Source organism: Drosophila simulans, chromosome 3R (assembly GCF_016746395.2).
Source record: "Drosophila simulans strain w501 chromosome 3R, Prin_Dsim_3.1, whole genome shotgun sequence".
Classification (NCBI taxonomy): domain Eukaryota; kingdom Metazoa; phylum Arthropoda; class Insecta; order Diptera; family Drosophilidae; genus Drosophila; species Drosophila simulans.
Window position 1 is genome coordinate 18,379,684 of NC_052523.2, and position 19,233 is coordinate 18,398,916.

At 42.1% G+C, this 19,233-nt stretch overlaps 1 protein-coding gene across 9 annotated transcripts in view; it reads left to right on the plus strand.

The window, feature by feature from the left end:
* Positions 1-19,233, plus strand: part of LOC6729061 (sterile alpha motif domain-containing protein 5) — a 152,629-nt gene that overhangs the window by 15,237 nt on the left and 118,159 nt on the right. For all 9 annotated transcript variants that reach the window (XM_039295204.2, XM_039295205.2, XM_039295206.2 and 6 more), the window contains exon 3: positions 1,287-1,342. The gene's annotated coding sequence lies outside the window, so the exon portion shown is untranslated. The remainder of the gene's footprint in view (positions 1-1,286; positions 1,343-19,233) is intronic.

The window sequence follows — 19,233 nt, forward strand, 5'->3', positions numbered from 1 at the left end:
CCTTGCGGTCTTAACCCACCTGTGCCCCCAGCCACCAGAGTCACTGGCTTCACAAGCCGTGCATCCCAGTCGGATACTTAATGCCACACAAACTGCAGCTGCTCTTTGATTAATTCATGTGTGGAGTGCGGCATAGAGGAAAGGCGACTGCTCTGCGACTCTGTAACAACTCGTGAGACATTAAAACACTTGAATGCCAAAAAACTTTGCAGCAATTTGTGTCGACGTGGCCAGAAGGAGTTTTCAAGCTAGAGTTCGCGTTCGCGCTCGACTTTTGCTGAAGCCTCAAACTCTGAATCTGCACGGGAAAAAACATTTTTTAGAAATGATTAATATTCCAAAAGAATGACTAAAATATTCATATTGAAGTTATAACTTGCATTAGCAGATCCATCCGTTTCATATATTCATATAGAATGTGGGAGACCTTTTGGCCTCCTATGACGATTAATTTTTCCTAACCCTAACTATACACTTATTTCTCTCTGTATCCCGTCACTTTGTCTGGCTGGCAAAAAACTTTCCAAGTCAAGCGTTGAAATTAAACTTTAGAGCGAAATTGTGAGTGCCCCAGACAACACAACTAAAGTTACAAGTCACACAACAAAGGCAGTCAAGTGAGCGGACAAGAGCATCCAGGATATAGGGACAAAACACGGGGATGGGGGGCAGCTGACAATGAGTTGAGAGAATGTCATCCCAGCCGAAAATTAATTTTCCAACGCCCAGAATGAACACACACACCTCATCAACTTTGTCATTTTTGCGTATTTTGCTCGTTGCTCCACTTAAAGTTGTTGCCTGCCCCTTAAAGCGCTGCTCACCTTGTCGAGCGATTTTTGTGCAACGTCATTTCATGCTTGAACACGACGAGCTGACCAGAAGTTGTAAACTGTGTTGCAAAGAAGATGGCCCGAAATGAAACTTTTGCTCGCCAAACTAACTAACCACAAGATTCCTCTGGCCGACAGTCTGCCAACTTATCCGCTTTCCACCTCCATTCCAGCCTTACTTGAATCATTCTACTCCCTCCTTCCACGTAACTCCACTCTACTCCACTGGCAATCATATCAAAGTGTCAATGTACATGGTCAGCCTGCCTTGGACTTGCACTTTGCATTTGGTCAGCACGAAAACTAACTCAAACACGAGAGAAAAATGTGGTCCAAGTGAAAGGGGAACTTAGGATACTCTTTGAATATTAATGTATTGCACTAAACTCTTTATTAATGCTAAGCTAAGAATTCTATGTAAATAAATACTCTAACTATCTCTTTTCATTTCAGTTGAACTCAAAACAGACACTGGCGCACAAAAGAACCTGTCATCTAGAACATTAGAGGTAAGTTTGTAAAATCTAAAAATTAAATTTAATTTAAAAGCTTATTTTCTGGACTGCTTTAATGCGTTCCTCTAGGTTAAATAGGTTACCATCTCCTTGTTTGCTATCTTTTTTTTTTTTAATTTCAATTCACCCTTTTTTGTTGGTTCTTTTCTTAAGCGCTGTAATTAATGTCTTGTGGCCTCGACGTCAAGTGTTCACTGTACTTGGCGAGAGTACCTATTTCAGCCGCTGTAGTTGCCTTCTGCTGAAGAGCCCACCATGTCTGGCATGAGCCTACAATCGACGACGCCTCCACACACTCCACACATCTGGCTCACCACTATCCTTGCCTGGAGCCCCCAATACCGCCCCCCACACCTCCCCATTTGGCGCGCCCCTGTCCCACGCCCCCTTTGTCGCCCAGTCTCTGTCTTGTCCTGATTCCCGCGCCCCAGCTACAATTGCAATTTGTGCACTTTACGCTGCCAGTTTGAAAATTGTGCACACATTCATGGGGCAAAGTGGGAGGGGGAGGGGAAAGCGTGGGCGGGGTGGCGAGAGTGGGGGCAAAATGTGGAGAGACAGTCTGAGTGAAATTTTTGTATCTTGGCGAGTTTGCGCGCAAAATGTTCCAGCTTGTCGTTGCACTTGAAAAATATTGTCATTTATTCATTACTAATGAATTAACATTTTAAAAATGCGAACACCATTTATGAAATATTTTAGTTTGAGAGCTTATTCCAGTTAATAGTTAATTTGAGTTTCAGTTGAATTTACTTTGAAATGCACTATTGATTTTCTCCTCCTGTACTCCCGACCAAATCTGCTAGTCATTGTCGACGTTGTCGCCCGAGATGGGAGCGTGCAACTCTAGCTGCTGCATGCCACATAGTTGCTTCTCACTTGAAAAAGTTGCTCATTTTTACACACTTTATTTTTGGTGCACTCCGGGTTTCAGTTCAGTTCGTTGTTTGGAGCTTGGGTTTTTGGCTTCGATCGCTGTTCCCTTGTTGCACTTACAACTTGGAACATTGTTTCAGCACTTAAGCGACACACACACACACCACTGGCGAACTAAGCAACTGGCGACCAGGTGAAAGAGGTGGGGCCAGAGGTGGAGGTGGAACTGATTGAGGGGGATCGGTATCCAAAAAAAAAAAGAGAAGAGAAGGGGGGGAGAGCGGGTAGAGATGAGCAGGGCAACAGCATATACCCTGCCCCCCACAGAGATGTGTGCGCTCAAATGTTTAAACATTGTGGCAGCCGCAGGAAAAAGTGGGTGGGGTTACCCCACAAAAGCAATCCCAAAAACTGAATCCAAAGTGAACCAATCCACACACAGATTCAGATTCGAGCAAACACACTCACACACACACACAGAGTGAGAGCAACGAGATGCTGGAGCCTTTTGTTTGAAGTTTGTCTTCGAATGGAAAACTTTTGTGAAAATTAATTACGAATTCGTGAGGTCAATCGTTTTTCGGTGATAATCGAGTGGGTGCCAAGCTGCGGAGGGGAGTTTTCCTGGGTACGAGTTTATGGGTAGGTGCAGGTTGTTTAAAATCGCTTTACAGCAGGGGGCGACAGTCCCTCCTGTCCATTCCCCCCGCTCTCTTTTGGATGCCATGCTGAGTGTGTGCGAGTTCGAGTGCATTTTTTGGTATTCTCACTTCCTCCTTGGAATTTTCCAAAACACTCTGCCGCATCATCGGCAGCCAAATGGATTTTTGGGAGGATCCCATGTGGGTTTCTTCGAATACCCTTTCAAACAGATGATTGATTAACTTTTAAAGAATATAATTTAATTTATACAGCTTAGTCCTAAAAACTATCAATATTTTATAGGAAGTGTAGATATATTTAAGTCTAGCTTCCCTAAAGTTCTACCCTTCATTGTTTGGCAGTTTGTTTTTTGCTGTTGGTTTATAATTTGGTAATTTGCAGTTTTGTCGTCGTCAACATTGTCGTGCCAAAGATTTTATAATTTTCTTCAGATTTTCGGAAGTGGCTTCCACTGCTGCTCCCGCTGCTGCTGTGGCAAAGTTGCAAAGCTGCTGTGCTGCAATTTCTGTTGCTGCTGCTGCTGTTGCATTTTGCATAATTTTCCATTTGGCTGTGGCTTGGGCTTGTTGCGTGTCTGCCCCGGCAAGTCGTGAGGCGTAATTAAAGAGTTTATTTTATGATTTGCGGTTCGTTGCTGCCGCTGCTGTTGCTGTTGCAGCAGCATCTTTTGCTCCTTGCTGGATGCCTGGGTGGCCCGAAAGTCGAAGTTGATTTTCCAGATGAGCGTCTTTTTTCCCAAAGGTGCCTCGCAGCTAGTCGGGCATGGCATGCAGCAGCCCATGGCATTGGGGAACCGAGGAGTGGTGGAGTGGAGTCCCAGCCAGCCGGGCTGTGAGGCAACCAGCCTTTGACGTTGTCATCGCACTTGTCAGCGGCACGACATTGTCCCCGCAAATCCCCGATCCGAAAACGTTTTCGTGTCCTTTGCCAGGGCCTCGAGCCATTCGATGATGCTGTGTCGTCGTCTTGTTTGCTTTGGCATATTGGGGAGACATCCTCGACAGGCACTAATTTTAACTAAATAACTTTGATGAGTTGGCTTTCGGGCCGTAAGGCTTAAGCCAACCGAGAACCTTTGCTCTCGAACCCCGAGCTTAACCTTTGTTTAACCTTTCTTAAGCTGCAATCGTTACTTTTTTGTCGTTGTTGTTGTTTTGGTGCGCCCAACATATTTGTTTAGGTGTTCGATGGGATGTCCTTTAGGAAAGGATTGTATTTGTATATTTAATATATTCAACGCACATATGGCGTCGACTGGAAAACGAAAAACCAAACCCCTGCCTAAATGCTTTAATTAAATGAAATCTCATGGTTTTCGGATGGATGAAGGGGCGGGGCGGGGAGATACAGGACATTGGCCGGTCCTGTAACACGTTTCACAGTTGCACGCACAACTATGCGAGATGCTGGTCCTTCGACGGCGAAGGATGGGGTCGGGGTAATGGCGGAGCACCCATGAAACCCATGGAACCCATGGAGGGTTGTCAGAGGTCTGGCATTCAAAAATTGAAAAACCAAAATTTAAGCTGGGCCAGCTTTTTGAATTTATGACCAAATGGCACACACTCACATGGAATACGCATGGGAATGCATGTAAAAACTATAAAGGATCAGCACAGCCATATAGAGTAAGGGGTGCCTGGTTGGGTTGCGGGTAGTTTTCCATGCCCATTTTTGGGGTGGCGATTGCGTAACACCACGTAATGGCATGAGCAACGAACATATATTATATGCGGCGGGACAGAAGGGAGCATCACCATGTAGGAATGGAAAATACATTTGATTAAAAGTTGATAAATTACCTCTAATACATTAGAGCGGACACGAAATCGGAATTTGCTAGCATGTGCAGCGAAAAACTATTCAAAGTGCCTCAGTTGTAAATAAATAGGTAGTATGAAAGAGTTTTTAATCGGATATTACTTAGAAATGTAACTATCATTTACATCACTATTTGCTCACTGCTTAAAATACCCTAATTTCAGAATAGGTAGCAAAACTAAGGCACACTCTATTTGAAAGAGTTCAGACAATAGAAACCTGTTCATTTCCTGGCGATTCAGAAAGATAATTTTCCGTACCACTTTCTAATTACTTTGTGTCGCTTCCTCCCACTGCAAATCCTCTTCGATTGCTGCACTTTCGATGCCCAGTTACCTAAGCAGGTATTTCGCATTGGCTCAATGAAGATACATGCCTTGGCAATGGACGCACACTACCTCCTTTAATCCCAAAACCAAAATCGGAGACTGGAGGGACAGGACATGCCTCCTATCTCCATCTGCTGGCATAATGTGACACGTTTCGGGGTTGTTTCCTAATCCCAAAACGAAGCAGAGGCCAGAACGCAGAGAGTGGGCTCTTGGGCTAGGGGAATGTGCCACAACCTGACACTCTGGTGTCGGAGCTGTGAAATCAGGCAGCAAAAATTGCTCGGCTTACCTGGGTAGCAGCAGCAGCAGCAACTCTTCATATCCCATATGTATCCGTATCCAAGGGATACAGTCGGAGCAGCAGCTGTAAGATGGACACACAAAAAGACAATTATTCATGTATGCATTGGACTATAATGCTCTGCTCAGCTTGAAACTCACCTGAATGGCTTGAATAGCTTGAATGGCCATGCAGCATTTCACTTTGCATTATGTAAAACATTTTCACAGGCGACAAACATTTGCATGATTAACCATAATTTAAAATCCGAAAGAGACAACGGCGGTGGCAGTGGCAACGGCTGCCTTCCTGGATCGTAAGTCCAATCAGTAGCGCTCCATTCAACTCAATTTATCTACGCATGCCAGGCAGCCAACCTTCGGATTTTGGATTTCTCAGCACTTCAGCTGCTCAGCTACTCAACTCCCCAACTGTCTTGTCCAGTAGTGAGTCATTTCAGCTTGGTTTAGTTCAGCCAACTTGAGTGGAGTCACCTACGGCTGGGTGGAGATTTGCTTTTCCGACTTTCGGTGCATTTTTCCCATTTGGAGTCCACGCCCTTTTCGGCTGCCTTGAAATGCGATGAGGTTGGTCTCTCATTCTCCGGGGTCCACTAAGGTTGACTTTCAAAGGTTCGGCTCGAAAATTGTTAGAAAGTTGAGAGCCTATCGTCGTGTAATAATTATAGCCATAATTTATGGCCAGGCCAAACTCGAACTTAATAAAGCAATTTTGTAAATATTTTACGGTGCTTTGATTAATTTAATAAATAGTATTTGGTACCTGATTCGTTTAACTTAAAATACATTGTTGAGAAATGAATTAAATTTGGTGGGTAATTGAAATTCCGGGCACCTTTAAAATATATTTGCGTCGAAATTATTGATGTGAAACTTTTTGAAAAAATAACCCTTTTCAAATCGTCATTTCGTGCTTTTACTAGACCGACAGCTTTGACCCGTAACTGTAATTTGAAACTCATTCATAATTGAATCTCGGTATGTTGTGCCGAGGAAAATGCTTCCTGCTCATTAATGTTGCAGAAGGCAAAGGCAAGGAGTGGTATTGGAGGCAAAGGTAATCAGTCAAGTGCAACTTTTTCCAGGTCTTGCCTCATTTTTAGCCCGATGAATGCCAGTGGCTTTTGTTCTTTGGGGGCTAATGGAAGGCTTCCTGTTTAGACGGAGGTTTTGTTCCTTTAATTAGTTGATCGCACGTGATAGGGCCAGCAGCATGTCTCTACCTTTACCTGTACATTTACCTGCTAACCAACTAAGCCACTATCTCTCCCGCTTTGGTTGTTATATTAGCACTTGTCCAGCTTTAAATTGCTTGTAAAGATTATCTATGGAAAACTCACACTCAATTTGCGCTCTCCAACTTCGGCGTGCATATATGAGGCAGTAATCTGTGCAAAATCTTAAGTAGCTTACAATGAGGGGCGTTGGTTGTGGCCTGGCCCGAAGACAATGCAGATTGCAAATGGTGGAGCTGGTGGGGGGCGGGGTTTTGGCTACCAATACATATATCCTACACTTGACCGTCCAGCAGACATTCTCTATCCTTGTAAGCCAAAGGATACATAAATTGCAAATGTGCGGAGTCCAAGGAGCGGACAGAAATTGCTTGGCAAATGCACAGCTGTTGCCAACAAATCTACAAGCAATTCGAGTTTCAACTGAAATAACAATAATATCCCCCCACTCAGACACACACACACACAGACAGAAACTAGCACTAACACATGTATTGGAGCAACAGCAGTTGTTGCTTCCGTTTCATGTCCTTGTCGCTCCTTATTGCTTCTGCTGCCGTTCTAGTTATCCTTGTTCTTGTAGTTGCTGTTGCCGGCTAGTTGTCCTTCCTTCGTTCGTTTGTTTGTAATTTGATGCGCGCTTTTAGTTAATTGTGGCATCAGGACATGAACATTTCGAGCTATGCGCAATAACTAAGCCTCTTTTGCTGGCGCCTTCTCAGTCGCACAGTTGTGACACTAGCGTGTACAGTGCGGTTCAATAACATAGGTTATCAGAAAATTGTATTTTTCAATAAAAAAAAATTTATGAAATTTCCAGTTGTGTTCACATATTCGAAGTCTTTCAAAATTAAAATATTCTTTAGTAAACGGTAAATAGCTATATATTTTTGAAACGCACTGCACCTACTTGAGCATGGCATCTGTGAATTGCCGGCCAAGTGACATTTTGTCGCAGTTGTTGCTGCCCAAGTGGGTTGGCCACTCTTATTTCTCGGCTTTTGATCACTTTGTTGGCCCAAACCGATTCGGGGTTGGAGAATATTCGGTTTTAAATTTGCGATGCACTTGTCACCCGTGCCCACCCCGCTTGGCATATTTTAGTTAATTAATTTTGTGGTCAAGTGCATGCAAATCGTCTGATATGGATCCCACAAATATACGCCTGACTTTGATTGGCAAGTGATTTTGAGTTGTCTGGGCGGTTTTTGCAGACTCCGATATGGGAGGGAATGCTATGGCATAGCCCCTTCTTGATTTAATTGCATTTGGCAAATGCTGAAAAGGTGAAATGAAGCCTATTAGGCAGGCTCTCTGTTTGCTGGAATGTTTTTGTGTGCATTTATGTGAATTTAAAACCGAGGCATTCTGCATTATTGCTCACAAATTCACACACAACCAATCGAGTATAATTGGAAATTGCGGTTGTCCTTTCATGTCAGCTGAGATGGCAAGTGGCTGCTGCTTTCTCAAATCATCTTCTGGTTATTATCAATTATCGAAAAGATGAGGTAAAATAATTGATGTCAATTCGCATCTTGCTATGCAATAAATTTGCCAATATTCTAGAAGTGAATTATGGAAAATATAATTATTTATTGGTTTTTTAGCCTCGACTTTTTAATAATGAACTGCTTGGCTATAAACTGCATGGTATAAAATATACCGGCTTATGAATTTCTAATTTATTTTAAACTTGCTATTAAGAACTTGAATCTGCATGTAGCCTGATTAATTAATGAATACTAACGTACTTCCGTTGAAAACTCAAATGGCCTTGCCCAAATCAAGCCAAAATGTTGAAGCCACTTCACCTTTTGAGTTTAGCCCGATTTTCTCATACTTTCCCCACTGCCATTGCTCTTAACCCGTGCTCATTACTTATTGAAGCACTTTATGAAAGTTACAAATTTACAATAATTTTCGCCGTAATTATGCTTGGCATATGCGCGCATTTCAACAAGTTTTTGCCCATCCAACAACCCCTCGAATTGGGGTTAAAAAATGTATCGAAGCACGGGTTTGCATCACCCTCGACACTCTGCCACATGCAGAACGAATGGAGTGGAGGCCCACTTGACCAGTTGGACATCGTCCGGGAGTCACATTAGTCATCTTTGGCTAAACGCTATTTGGGTTTCGCATTTCAGACTCTTATGGTGGATGGTGGATGCTGCGATTGTAGCCTTTCTTTTATTGGGTTTCTCGAGTAGGAGTCGATGGGTTGGGGTTCTTGGGTCCACTGATTAGCGTTTTGCATGCGAAATGCATAAATCACTTTGGAGGCGCGCAGAAAACGAGCGGAAAAATGGAAAAAATGGAAAAATGGACAAAAACGAGGGATATTCCGACGGCTGCAATTGCCATTTGGTCTGCGGCGACGTCGTTGACATTTTTATTGCCTGAGAAAATAGAATTTTTTCTTTATTTACTCGCAGCTCTAGTTGCATTTTTCTTCCATTTATTTGTATGCTAAAAACAAGATTTAGCTGCATAAATTTCGTTTTTATCGCAACTAAATGGCCGCAAATGCTCAGCGGTTGATATGCCCGGCTAAATAAAATATATTGTCAATAAATAATACAACGAAATTGAGGGTGGGAGGAAAATGGCAGTGGAAGGAAGTCCTTGGCAGTGGGCGTTGATCTCAATGGCCAAGTCATAAAAGCTGAATATGCAGGGCATGAATCATGGCCTATAATAAAATTAACTGATTGTTAAGAGGGAATAAAAAATTTAACTCAGCAAGGACCACCAAATTGAAATGGATACATATATAGTTTTAAAAGCTTAAGAGTCAAGATTACAAACGTTTGCTGAAAGTTGTAAAAAAGGTGTAGTTGCAATGCTAAATAGAATATTGCTCAAATCCCTTACTGCAGATAAAGCGTGCTGGCTATTAAAAAAATAATTAAGATAGTTATTTTCTAATTACTCGTTATTCCGCAATTACGTAGGCAATAATATAAATATTTAATGGCGGCCCGCCCTCAAGAGCATCCAGCGTTTTTTTTGCCTTCATATCTTCTGACCCTCCTTCCCGCTCCTAATATGCAGCATAAAGTCGTAACTTAATTTACTGCTGAGGAAGGAACTACTACTGCTGTGAACGGGAAAAGCGCTAGGCAAGGCTAAAAGTGTAATAAGGAAAAGTCTTTTACTAATTGAGGCCAAAGAAGCAGCGGCACAAATTATGAGCACGAAAAGAAAATAATAATTTTATTTTACAGCATTTTTTTTTTGTGCTTTGTTTTTGCCGTTGCTATTTGCTCCTTAATAGCCGTCAAGATTCTGGGAAAGAAATAAAGCAAACGGCGCAAGGCACACAGACGGGGCCAAAGATGAACCCTTTTCTCAGGCTCCCCAAATGTGCGCAAGCGTTGAGCTGTGAAAAGGCACAACAGCAACACCGCAGCAGCAGCAGCAACACTGCAACAGCAACAAGAAGTGGCAGCAGCAACAGCGACGCGAGGCAGCCAAGTGAAGTGGCGTGTGGCGTCATCAGGTTGCAGATGCTGCTGCTGCTGGCTGCCTGGAAAAAATGCGTTCTACTTAATGTTGCATGCATTTATAGCAAATATTTCTCATGCCCCACGCCTTGGCCGGCCCACAATTGCTAATGATGCAGGAGCAGTTCAGCAGAAGGAGCAACTCAAGGAGCTGCACCAGAACAAAAAGTGCGTAAAAAAGCGAACGATAGAGAATATCAGTCTTTTGTTACAAATCATTGTTATAAAAAAAATGTATGCATCCTATTAAGAATCGAGCTCCAAACAGTATATATTTTGGAATCTTATTTTGCAAGATATATGAGTACTGAATGCATAATTGGCACCATTTTTTCTCTGGGTGTAACCTTCGCTGGGTGCCACATCGCATAGAGGTCCCATTCCCAGCTGCTGCCGCTCCTGCCAGTGCAACTTAGTTGGCGCTCTTGTCATTAAGCAGCGCAGCATTTACAGTTCTTGCCCGCTGGCTCCACTGAGCTTGGCTTACTGCTTTTCGATTTAACTGCTGATAGCTTTTGAAGTTAGAGTAAGTTACGTAGTGCACTTGGCGCACACTTATCTATCATTATCATCAGTAACACACAAACACACACACGCACATCGTGGCAACTTTTCTATTACGCTGCAAACTGCACTTATCGTCATCATCAGCAGCAGCGGCAGCAGCATCTGCAACAGCAGGCACAGCAGCAACATCTCTACTTCAAGTGCAGCAGCAGCAGCAGCAAGTCGATGATGACGATGCATCCGAGGAAGGAAGCGAGGAAGCACTGGGCCGGGTAACGTCCACTCTAATCACTATATGCATCAGGCTTGATGGCATTAGTTGGACTGCTGGGAGCTGGAAACTGTGAGTTGGGAACTGGGAGCTGGAGCTGCCACCGCTGGATGGATGCCACTTGAGTTGTTGCCATCTCAGCTCTCAGCTGACGCCGACGATGACTATGAGTGCGGACTGTTTGGCAGCTGTTGATTCCCGCTCCCCGCTGAGCTGATGGGCAGTGCGTTTCGGTGATGTAAGGCCAGATTTGTTGGTTTGCAGATGGTTGATCAGTCAGGGAATCGGAATATGTAGCAAGTAACCGAACAATATTGGTTATCCGCAAATGAACTTTATTATTTATATCTCAGCCAAATAGATAAACCAGAGCAATTTGAACAAGGAATTTACGGCTAAGAAAATAATAATAATGCATCATTAATTTATACTATCAGCACTTAAACTGTGCTGTTAATAAAGAAGGTTTCTTTTTACAGTCTTGTTTACTTATAATTAGAGTGAGATATTTTTCCATCGGCCAGCTTCGTTGCCACAGTCTTTTAACGTTCGCGGAAAACTGTAGCTAACCATCTCGGTTGCCCTATCTTTTTCTCGCTCCCCAGCCTGCGGCCTAATTTTGTATAATTTTTTTCTGTTTTCTTTTTTGTATTATGAATTTGCTGGAAAATTGCAATTTTATGTGCAATTTCTTGTGGCCCTCCTCCTGCAACACGCCCTGCTCCTTTGCTCAGCCCCGCTGGCTTACATTTATTAGAATAATTTAATTGCTTATTAAATCATCTTTGCCTTCATGACTCCTTTTTTCACTTGTTTTTTTTTTTATTCGTTCTAGGTGAGTTTGTTGATCTACTGCGAGGCCTTTGGACTAATTAGTTTTGCTGTTGTTGCTGCACTTTGCTGCAACTGCAGGCAGCTGATATTACTGGTGCAGTGGCCGCTGCAACTTTATTAACGGCTCGAGGTTTCAATCTGCGGCTGTCAAATTAAATGAAATTTACACTTTACCGTTAAATTGCCAGGTACGTTAGAAAATTGCCCAGCCAGGTCCATAAATTTTTACACGGAGCCTTTTGTGTACATTTTAAAGTTGATGCGGGGCAACTAAAAAGGCGACTGCACCATCCTACCCTCTCAGCATATCGCCCACATTTTGCATTTTGCCCCACAGTAACAGCATCCGATTTTGACACAATTTTGCAGTTGAGCGGCATAAAAAATAAATATAGTTATAGAGCATGGAGGGTTTGGAGACCGGCGAATGGGATTCCCCCGGCTCTATGTATTATGCATTTGGCATTTCGTCATCCATCCTTTCTGCCACTGAAATTCCAGCTGCATGCCTCAATGCACTTTGCGCTGGAATATAGAAATTCCACTATTTGGTTTCTATTGCTCTGCTTGTTTGTTACCCCTTTCATGCAACTGGTTTTTGTGTGCATCGAAAAGGAGAGGTACAAAAAAAAAATAATGCTTACAGCAAATATAAACATGCAAAAAAGTTGAACAAACTCTGCTTGCATTTCGTTTTTTTTTCGATTTTTTTTTGTCGAGTTTTAGCCTTCAGGGCGGAGGTTTGAGTCCGTTCGGAAAACAGAAATGAAGGAATACAACAAATAATGCAAGCGGGCCGATTTTTGTTGTTGTTGCACATAGAAAGCATAATGCAGCGTTGAGAGTCGCCTGGGATTAGTCGTTTTGGGGTATACACTTTCACTTCACGAGCAAGTTGATGAACTGAAAGTTTAATTTAGACTTTCGTGTTTGTTTTGGGTGAATCGTAAAATTTATGGGGTACTTTTAAAGGGCTTTGGGGAAATGAAGTATCGAATTCAGAACGTTGCGCTTATTTTACTATTAGAAAGAATTAGCCTTGGAACTTAGGAACTTGAAAATGTCATTAAATGGTATTTAAATTCATACTTAAGTTAAGCTATACCTAAGACAACGATTTACCAAAGTGTCATATGCCCGTGCCTTCGAGAACTTAATGCTAGAAATGCTGGACAGAAGGAGAGATGGAAAAAATAGGAGAACCATGAAATGGAAACTGCAGTCCAAATATGAATCAAACCATGGCCCAGGCAGGCACGACCCAAAACCAAATGGGCCAGAAGACCAGAAACAGGCGAAGAACAGGCACTTCCAGGCCTTTTGGCCGGCCAACTGGACCAGAGATGTCTGTCTACTGCTCCTGCTGCTGCTGCGGCTGTTGCATTGTCTTGTGGCTTTTGGCTGCAGTTGCACTTGGCGCTGCTATTTGGGTTTTTATTTTTTGTGCTTGGGCTTTTCCTTTTTACTTTTGCCGGCATTTGGCTTTGACCAATGGTCAGGGCGTGTTGCCTGTGTGTTCCCTATGTTCTAGACATGTTTTGGTTTTGTTAAAAAACATTTCGACATACGCCCTGTGTGTGTGCTTGGCATTGTTGTTGTACACAATAGTTGCAACATGCTTTTACACATGTCCAGCTGACCTAATTCCACGAATATTTAAATTTGCTTGAAGCCTGAACAAGGTTTATTACATTTTCCTCCGTTATGCTAAATTCATATTTGAATTCGGTTCGAGCTGGAAAATTGTATGCTCGCAATGGGATGCGCGTATGAACCAATTAAGAGCACAGCCTCCCTCAATCAGAATTCGTTATTTGGCCGCAATAGTCCTAAATCAACAAGGCCATAATCCAAATATGTACCCCTAAAAGGTCGCGAAGTGTTGACAACATCGAAATGTTGGTTCAAACTAAAGTATTTGTGTAAATATTGTTTGGCTGCAATTTGATTTCTCGGGCTAATGCTAATTTTCATTCTAGCAAAATCAGTAAATAAACAAAACTTAACAATGGCAATTGTTGTATTGCCCGCTTTTCCTCGCTTTTCCGGTGAAAAATGCAGCGCCACAGAATCAACCACCGAAATGGATGGAAACATGTTTTCATTAGTCGAAATTATTGGACGGCTAGCCGTTCACCCCCCGAATGTGATTTGATTTTCCATATTGTTCCGAGCACGCTCGCTATATTCCTCCATAGACTATGCCGCTCTATCCATCTGTCCAGTCATCAATACTTGTCGCACAAATCCTTTACACCATCGAAAGGAGCACCCCAATCGTTCTGGGAAGTTCATTTATTTTGTGTTTAACAGCATTTAGGGATTGCAAATTTCCACGCATTGTCTTATTTGCACACCCTGAAAAATCCGGGGGTTGCTAAATAATTTATTTCCTTTCTGCCCGTTAATGTCCTTCAAGTGTTCGCCGGAAAGCGTAAAGTCCTTTTTAGGCCTCCTGATTTGTCCGTGGATTAATTTGACCCTGAGCCAACATTTTCTCTCTATTGCTTGCTCGGATATTTAATTTATTTGGGTCTGTTTTTGCCTAGAAACTGACCACGCAAAACTTTGGCCTTCAAAAAATGTTTTCAAAATTTATACGCAACCCCCGCTCGAAAAAGAGCGGAAAAGAATGAAAGAAATCAGCGCGCAAAACCCCAAAAAGCAATTTCTATGCACAGGCAACAACATAAAGTCAATTTACAGCACGAGCCCTGAAAGAAAAACACACAGGGAAAAAATATATACATATATAAAAAAAAAGAAAGGGCACCGAAATCCGGGGCCAAAGTCAGGCTGCCAATAAATCCGTAACGAATCCTTTTGCCAACAGCAGCAGCAAGAACAGGAAAGGATCTACGCTTCAGTGCATTTTTGATGGACGTATCCGAGCGTAGCGTATTGATGGCAAGTTTTGCGCATTTTACGGATATTGCACAATTTCTTTTTCATTCTTTATTTGGGCTTTGCACTCTCACTCGCCGAACAAAAAAAAAATGATTAATTATACAGGCAAAATGGGCGTGATTGAGGCAAACGTTTGTGCGAGGACTTTTAATTGGCTTTTGAGTCATCGACTAATAAAGATTAATTGTTTTTTAAGAGCAAAAATGTTGACAATGCCGCCGGGCGAAAGGGAAGTGAAGCCAAAAAAGGCCCAATTCAAGAGGCGGTGGGCAAATGCGTGTGGAGATGGGAATTATTGGCGGAGTTTCAGGGGCAAAGGACACTCGGATGCGTCGGATGGCCAGGACATGCCAGTTTATCTATGTCAGCACAGTGGTACGCACTCAATTGGAAGATTAAATGCAAGCCAAACAGTCTGCTCGCGGTCTGGTTCGGGTGTGATCTCTTGAGTACAGTGCGTTATGTGGCTATAAGGATGCAGGCTACAAGTGTTACTAGATATACTTGATGTTTTGTTAATTAGGCTCTTTCATATTGGTTTTTACATAGTACATATACGTGTAATTCATGGAATCATTAGGATTTCAAAATGCATTAAAGATACTTTAAGAAATGACATTACACGCTATTTTGGGCATTCTATTTTTTGGCTACCATATACTTACGCTACGCACTGTAGCTCTTCAGTCTGCAAGCCTGCCACTTGCCAATGCTGCACATTTTTTTTTTGCGTTTTACTCCAGACAATGTGTTATTGTGTTCCCCCGCTTCTCGATTTCGGTTGCATATGCGGTGGTGGCTACTGTGGACCGTCCATTGGAAGGTCGAACGGTTCAAATGGGCCGCTCGATGTTGCCGCTGTTGCCCTGTGCTGCTGCCTCATCCATTTTTGCGTATGAATTGCAAAACGCCGCACATATTTCACGTTATTGTTTGGTGGTGCTCTCCGTCTGTCTGCTCGTCTGCCTGTGGCTTCGAGTTCTGGGTAAAGCAGGTAACCCTCCTCCGATCCGATCCGATCCGTTGGCATTCCAAGTCGTGCCACACATTTGATATATGTTTTGGTGTCGAGCATGAGTTAACTGTGTCACAGGCATCGTAAATTTTCGCCACATTTTCCAAGGGTTCGATGAAAGGAGTCGAGTTTGGAGCGGAGTGGAGTGGAGTGTGGATTCCGAGGAGTACTGCATTGAAATTGCTAGAAATAATCGTAAAATGATGAAGTCGTCCGCAGCAATATGAACTTCAACTTGGGGACCGAAATAAATGATTTGTGTGTGTCCCGGGTTTGCATTTCTCCGGGGTGGCGGCACTAAATTATCATATTTCTTCAGCGTTCACTGAGTTGGGTATATGCATGTATGTATGTACATTTATATCTAAATTAGTTGAGTGGTTGTGTGGGGTACTAATTAGGCGGCTGCAATTGCACTTTCAAGTGGCTGACAGCAATGACAGGATATACGTCCACTGTTGTACACATACAGACGGAGTTCCTTCGTACATGTGTTCGGATATGTCATGAAAAATGATACACAAAACCCGCTTTGGCCAAGGGGCAGCTGCCCCTCGGATGGATGGATGCCTTCTGTCTTTTATTTTCTGCCTCTGAGCCCTTTTGTTTTATGCCGCCGCCAATGGGCCTTTTGTTGTTGGCCTGGGTCTCTCTTTCGCTCCTTTTCGAGTATAATTTCGTTTAATATTGTTCATTTTAGTTGTGTAATTGTGCGACGTTGTCAAATGACAACTCCACCTCCTTCAGCGTTTCCTTCACTTTCGTTTTTCAATTTTTCATTTCAACCGAATTGTTGGTTATCCTCTTCCTTCGTCGTTTTTGCCGTATTGTTCTTGGCCGCAGATCAGTTTACAGGCTATGGGGAACACAACCTGGCCGAGGGTCGCGTGGGTATCGGATATATATAGAAATATATATATATATAAAGTCCTCCTTGGTACCTACCTGCATACTCAGAGATCCGCAGCTCTGTCATATAAGGTTTGAGGTATAAAAGTGGCTTAAAGGGCAGCGCCACATTTTGACATGACATTCTCGGGGTTTTATCAGATCCAAAGCAGCAGTCAGTCGGTTGGAAAATTTCCTGGTCTTCCCTTTAAAAATGCGTATATATCGTATCGTAATTTTCATTAATGGTCTGTGGCGACTCAGTTTTATGAGGCATCTGTCTGCGATGAGACGAGATTCTGCTAGGCCAATCAAAATGATGAAATTTCAATTCTTCTCCGTGGGCTCGAGCATGTGAAATTCGAGCTAGTTGAGTGGTTTTTAGGGTAATGCGGCCTGACACTGATTTGGATATGTTTTGAGTGAAGAGATTTGACAGGATTGAGATGGGCATAAACTGTTAAAAGGTTAGGATCTGATACGGGAATCGTCCAAGGGTGTTTGGGTGAAGATGGCGGCAAGATCTTGATAAGCTATTTGAAACGTTCGAAACGGAAATGAATTTGTAGTTAAGTGTAATTTATTGCTTATTAATAGCAAAATTCTTTGCCAAATGAAATAAATCTATTAAAACTTAGCCGATTAATCATTTATAAAATCGAACTAAAGGCTTGTTTTGATTAATTGATAACTGAAAGAAGTTAGCTATTAATGTTTTTGCCCGCATTGTTTTTAAAACAAAAAGTGGCTAAAGATAAAAGGCAAACAACTCAAGGGCTTTAGGCTTAATTTATAGAGGCAACCTGATGATGATGAAAGTTGCTTAAAGATAACAAATTGGTTCGATCATGAGGCGGATACAAAAACTTACAAGTTTCCTAAACTTAACAAATTGCTGCGATCATGATGATGATGGCCCATGATCGATATATCTTTAGTCAAGGCCTTTGTTATCATAGTCACGCCTATCGAACGCTTGTATTCTCAATTGTATCTGGCGGATCGAAGCTCCCCGTTTAACCCCCTGTTGCCGGAGCTTTGCCAATATCCCGTGGCGAGTGCGTGAGGCGATCGAAGAAACGCACTTGGAAGTCATTAATCAAGGCCCACTTAAACACATTTAACCGCTTACGAATTGTAACGAGCCCGACCACGATTTATTTTTTATTTCGATTGTTTTTGTTGTTTTTTTTCTTTCTTTCTTTCTTTATTTTTATCATTATTATTATTATTATTGATACAATGCCGTTTGTGTGAACCGTTGCCATAAATTCACTTTATTCGAACATCGAGCAACCGATGACGACGACGCATGCGCCGCTGCCACAAAGACGGCGATGAAATCTCAATAAGAGAAGCTGGGGACACAAGTTAAAAAAAAAAGAGATCGCTGGCAAATCGGAATGTAAATTTTGTCGCTTCTCGGGAATTGATTTATATCTGCTGCATGTCTGTTGGCGGCGGCCCCTCGTTTGGTTTGGATTGGATTGGATTGGCGTACTTCACTCCACTTTATTATTCATTGGAAACACAAGTCGGGGACTGATGCTGATGAACCGAATGGAGTAAAAATTAAGCAGAAACTCTGCTCCGACAATAGCGATAAAAGCAAGCGATGGCAAAATCAAATCCATAGCCAGGCAGCGTAGTAAAAGCCAAAGTCGGAGCTTTGAATTTCAATTAATTTGACTGACTGCCTGGATGTCTGATGGAGTGCCCGTAGGGAGGAGAACCTCGTAAATGTGGGCATTTTCATTTTTATGGGTTAATTGCCATTGTAGGTTTGGTTTTGCTTCGGTTTCGGTTCGGTTCAATCAAAGGCAAATGGCAAAAAAATAAATTAAGGCAAACCAGGAGGGAAAGAGCCCAAGTTTATGTATCTTCCGCTCGGGAAGAATTTGTTGTGATTTATGTGACTTCTTGGGGTTACAAAAATTGATAAAATATGTGACAGCAAGAAGGAAGACAATCTGGCACATTGACAAAATGCTAAATTGGAAATTAATCAATGAAAATTGAATGCAAAATTAATATTTATGGGACAGCTTTTGCCCAACCGCCAAAGACCAATTAATGCCATCAGATTTAAATATGAAATATTATTCGGATTTGTTTATTTCGTATAAAATGGAGCAGAGGAAAATTGAAAATTCATTAATGCATTGGTAAACAATTGCGACAAAGTTGGTGGTGGTAATAATAATATAAATATAATTTCAAGAAAATTTATTTTCATTTATCATTTCAACAATTCACTTTATAAATGGCAAAAGGATAATAACAATTAGGCTTGCGGTTAAGTGCGAAATCAACTTTATATTTAAAAAGTTCCATATCAGCACAGCATAATGGTCACTTAAAATAAATTTCGACCAACAATAAGCTTTTCCATACGATAAAATTGACTTAAATCGATGTTTACAAAAACTTAAAGTTTCCCCATTTGGCAACCGCACACATCAAAATAATAATCATTGTAATTATAGTCGAAGCCATAGTAATAATCATAAAATTGTGAAAAATATTCAGACCAGTGGACGAGTAAATTGCCTTGCCAACTTTTGACCATTTTTTCCCGTATTCCCCCCTCCGGCAATCCTTAACCCTTTTCCGCCTGTCTGCCATAAACAAATTATGCCTGCATTTAAGTAATTATTGCAAGCGATGACAACGCTGCTGTTGCACGTCCTCCACCGACTATCTCCACCACTTGCATTGACAACAAAA